The following is a 5,000-nucleotide window of genomic DNA, read 5'->3' on the forward strand; positions in this document are numbered from 1 at the left end:
CAGAGTCCCTAGCTACTGCAAGACCTGTTCGGATCCTACATTTCTCCCAGTCACCTTCTATGGCCCGGCCGCAACCTGACCATAGCTCTTCTTAAGTTCTCCCTTTGTCCTTCAGTTGTCTCATTCAGTAAGTGTGGATGAACTTAGTGGTAGTAAAGACATTCTATGGAAACTGGTTGAGGTGATGTAAGACTTGGTGATGCTGGATGACTGTAGTGTTTAGAATATAATGTTATGTCTAAAGTGGGACAGAAGATGTAATGATTACTTGAAGACAGGATGGGAAATAATGTATGGCTGGGGTTGTGTTGTAGATGAAGGAGTGTGGGTTGTGGTGGGTTGTAAGGCAGTGTGACCATCTGGGTGAGAACTGTACGATGCCTAGGACTAATTACACAGAAAATACAATTACATAATCTCCATCAAGGATCAGGAAAGGTTTAGAATAAAAATAGCATATATAAATTTCTTTCATTTATTTATGTATTCCCAGTTGCGGAGTTTTAGACACAAACAGTTTTTATTGTATCTATGGACCCCAAAAAATAAATATGGTCAAGTAATCACAAATAGACATTTATTTTGTGTGTGAAATAAATGTGGGAGTGTGGAAAGGTTGAGTGCTTTTGTTTCTTTCACATATGGGTACAACACAATGTGTGTGTATGTGTGTGTTTATAAATTATACATAACACATTATACCAATACAGTATAAAGATTGAAATAAGAAAGGTTGTATGACTGTAAACAAACAGATACAGTTTTGTTCTCCCTATTGTTACATAAAACCTTTGGGATTAATGAATTGAAAGTCAACCCATAGTAGCGAGCGAACAGCCTGTGAGGGGCAGTAAAACACAGATGGTAAGTGCTTTGGAAGTGCGTTTATTGGCGTTTTTCAGTGAGCCTTTTCCCTTTTCACTTTAAAAAAGTAGCAAAACATACATAATTAATCAGCAGAATGAGGAACTTGTCTGAAGAGATGAACCAAAGTTTTCTGCGGGAGTATCTAGGTTGTCGTCAGCACCTGGCCAAGTGTTAGCTGTTGTGTAATGTTTACGGCCAACGGGAAGGGCTACCTTGGTCAACGCCGGCAGTGGTATCAAGAGGGTTCTGAGGAGCACTAAAGAGATCCCACAGTATTTCTGCTACCATAGTAACACTGAAAGCTTCTTAGCAAAATTGGTGACTTGGGAGTAATACTGATGACTTCCCAGCAACACTGATGACTTCCCAGCAACACTGATGACTTCCCAGCAACACTGAGAGCCCCAAGCAATACTGTGATCATCAAATAATACCACAGAGCATTAAGTGACACTATGAAGTCCCAGATAATATTGACAGCCCCAGAGCGCCCCCGGGGATCCCTCCAGCAACTGCATGACCCCATTGAACGTCATACAAGATGTCACTGTCACGCTGTTTCTCACCATAGTTGCTGTACCCATCATCTGCCTTGGTTGACCCCTCTCCACTGCCCCCAAGAATGTGACAACGACAGCGTGCTAAGAACCTAAGGAAAGCGACCGACGACAAGCGTGGCACACACACACCTTCACACATCAGCCGCTAGAGGTATAAGTGTGCGCTGGTGACAGTGGAGACGGCCAAGATTCACAACTTCTTCACAGATTTACATTTCCTCTTCAGCCTCATCCTCGCCCTCAATGAAGCTGTCAATGGCCACTTCCTCGTAGTCTTTCTCTAAGGCAGCCAAGTCCTCGCGGGCCTCTGAGAACTCTCCCTCTTCCATGCCCTCACCCACATACCAGTGAACGAACGCCCTCTTAGCGTACATCAGGTCGAACTTGTGATCCAGACGTGCCCACGCCTCGGCGATGGCAGTGGTGTTGGAGAGCATACAGACGGCACGAGGCACCTTCGCCAGGTCACCGCCAGGCACCACAGTTGGAGGCTGGTAGTTGATGCCCACCTACACCACACCAACATAGTTTATTGTTAGTTGACTATTGCCTTCAGTTGGATACAATAATTACCATACATGCAATACAGGATTTACCTTTGAAATAAGATCCTAAGACGTAAAAAGTATATAACTGTATATCTCTTAAGATACATCAGCAATATATTTATCAGATATATCAAACTCATCCTTCCCGAGTCAAATGCATTAACAATTATGTTAACTTCACATAAGTGTTACTTATTCAACAACCAAACCAAGTTATTACACCATATACAGTGATCAACACATACACACCTTAAATCCTGTGGGACACCAGTCAACGAACTGGATGGAGCGTTTTGTCTTGATGGTCGCAATCGCAGCATTCACATCCTTGGGCACCACATCACCACGGTACAAGAGGCAGCAAGCCATGTACTTCCCGTGGCGGGGATCACACTTCACCATCTGCCGGGACAACAAATGTTAAAACCTGCCTGATACCTGATAGTGAAGGTTAACACACCTCCCTTATACCTTATACTATACCTGTTGAAACTCTTACCTTGGAATGTATCAGTGCAGGGAAACAATTATCACCAACAGTGCAAATGGCATACACTAAACTACAAATATCAACAACTGATTGAATGGAACTGTACACACACACACACACACACACACACACACGTCCCTATAGGCGGGATAAGCGTGTAGGAGAGGCTCACCTGGTTGGCTGGCTCGAAACAGGAATTGGTGATCTCGGCGACGGAGATCTGCTCGTGGTAGGCCTTCTCGGCGGAGATGACTGGCGCGTAGGTGACCAGAGGGAAGTGGATGCGGGGGTAAGGGACCAGGTTAGTCTGGAACTCTGTGAGGTCGACATTCAGCGCCCCGTCGAATCTGGAAGGAGTTTTTGGGTTGATGAATTGTGATGAGGTGGGTGATGGAGTAGGTGGTGGGTGATGGAAAGGGAAGAGGCGGGTGGTTATGGGTGAAAAAGGAGGAGGTGGGTGATGGAGGGGTAGGAGGTGGTGGGTGATGGAGGAGAAGGAAGTGGGTTATGGAGGAAGAGGAGGAGATGGGTGGAGGGGGAGGAAGTGAGTGTTGTAGGTAAATATCAATACATTTATCCAACGACCTAGCCAACTGAGACGTACCTGAGGGAGGCGGTGATGGAGGAGACGATCTGGCCAATAAGGCGATTGAGGTTGGTATAAGTTGGTCTCTCAATGTTCATATTCCTGCGGCAGATGTCATAGATGGCTTCGTTGTCTACCATGAAGGCGCATTCAGAGTGTTCCAGCGTCGTGTGGGTCGTCAGGATGGCGTTGTAAGGCTCCACTACAGCTGTTGCTACCTGTCCAACATGACCATAACGTTCAGTACAAAATAAATACAAAACTGTAAACGCGAGATATTTTATTTTAGTCATCCCTATTTTGTTAACATTTCTCCTTCTCTTGTAACATTTTCTTTATTCTAGTTAGCAGGGACTTAAATAATAATCAATACTTTTAATAATTCTCGGGTTTGATCCAACATTAGTCCCCCTCAAGCAACAGGTGGGCTGTGTGTGTCTTCATATAGTGAGTTAGGATATTTTAGGATCATCTTATAAGTCCTCAACATTGTCTCAGATTCCCCCACAAGTGTCAAGCATGACTTTTGCAGGACCTGGAGAGATCAGCCTTACAGTACAGTATGATACACATAACAATCTCTTATAAACTAAATCTACATCCCCGAAATAGGGTCAGGATTCTCCCATCATTTATCATTGTTGTAAAAATTTAATCCTTTTTAATCTTCAACTTTCGGACACCATAAATGATGCAGCACCACACACAGAAACATACAGTATACTATATCTCTCTCCCCAGTACCTGTGGCGCGGGGTAGATTGCAAATTCAAGCTTGCTCTTCTTGCCAAAGTCGACGGAGAGACGTTCCATCAACAGGGAGGTGAAGCCTGATCCAGTGCCGCCGCCGAATGAGTGGAACACCAAGAATCCCTGCGGAACGATATTCATTAGTCATTTGTTTACATACAGTGTGTGTGTGTGTGTGTTAGTGTGAGTGTGTATGTTAGTGTGTGTGTGTGTGTGTGTGTGTGTGTGTGTGTGTGTGTGTGTGTTAGTGTGTGTGTGTTAGTGTGTGTGTTAGTGTGTGTGTTAGTGTGTGTGTTAGTGTGTGTGTGTTAGTGTGTGTGTTAGTGTGTGTGTGTGTGTTGTACTGCGCACATCATTGTCATCCCTAAAAATCCCATCTAATTCATATTACGCTACATAACATTCAAATGCACAGCGCTTGTAGAACCCCAGAAAACGGGAAACATTGAGAAAGGACAACTCACCTACTCAAGGTTCCTAGACCATGTGTGGTATTGTACCCAGGTATAGTTATATCATATCAAGTGTATGTATTCATAGCATTAAGGATCACTCAGGGTAGGCATAAGATGAATGTAAAGTCCAGTTGAGCCGGACTAGGGTACTGTAAGACTAAGTGTGGAGCAGGGTTTGAAGGTCCTACTATTTACGTCTGTGAGCGTGTAGCGAACCTAACTCCAACAGATATCATATGAAAATACATGAGAACAATGATCGGGAAAAAGGGATAAATGTATCAGAACTATGTGAGGTGTTGACAGTGATCTAGAAACTATACTGGAAAGGAAATATCGTGTATGCGTCGGTATGAATTTAATACACCTCGTAGCCTCACGTTACATATACCCACGACAGGTACAGTGATCAGAGAATCTGAGGTCTGTGTTCAAATAGTGCACTGTGTGAGAGGAGGATCCCTCATTACAGTTTTTAAGTGAAGTTGATACACCCCCGCCATGATCATTCGGCTTTTGTTTCAAGGCGCGTCATGTACCCGCCTCAGATGCCCGTTGATATTAAAATCCCAGGCATTTAACCAAGCACTAGCAAACCAAGACCTGACCTTAGTGTATAAGTTAGGATTAATATATGTGTTTATAAGAAATGAGTGACAATATACCGTAAAGTGTTCAGGGGAGAACCATAAGAAACAAAAATGTAAATTGAGGATTGGAAACTGTAGGCCTATGTGACGAAGC

General features: G+C 43.8%; 1 pseudogene; it reads right to left on the bottom strand.

Annotated features, from left to right (window-relative positions):
- Positions 1-461: 461 nt before the first annotated feature.
- LOC121863130 overlaps positions 462-5,000 on the bottom strand; it is a 22,448-nt pseudogene continuing 17,909 nt past the window's right edge.

This window comes from Homarus americanus, unplaced genomic scaffold, assembly GCF_018991925.1.
Source record: "Homarus americanus isolate GMGI-L3 unplaced genomic scaffold, GMGI_Hamer_2.0 scaffold6289, whole genome shotgun sequence".
NCBI classification, from domain to species: Eukaryota; Metazoa; Arthropoda; class Malacostraca; order Decapoda; family Nephropidae; genus Homarus; species Homarus americanus.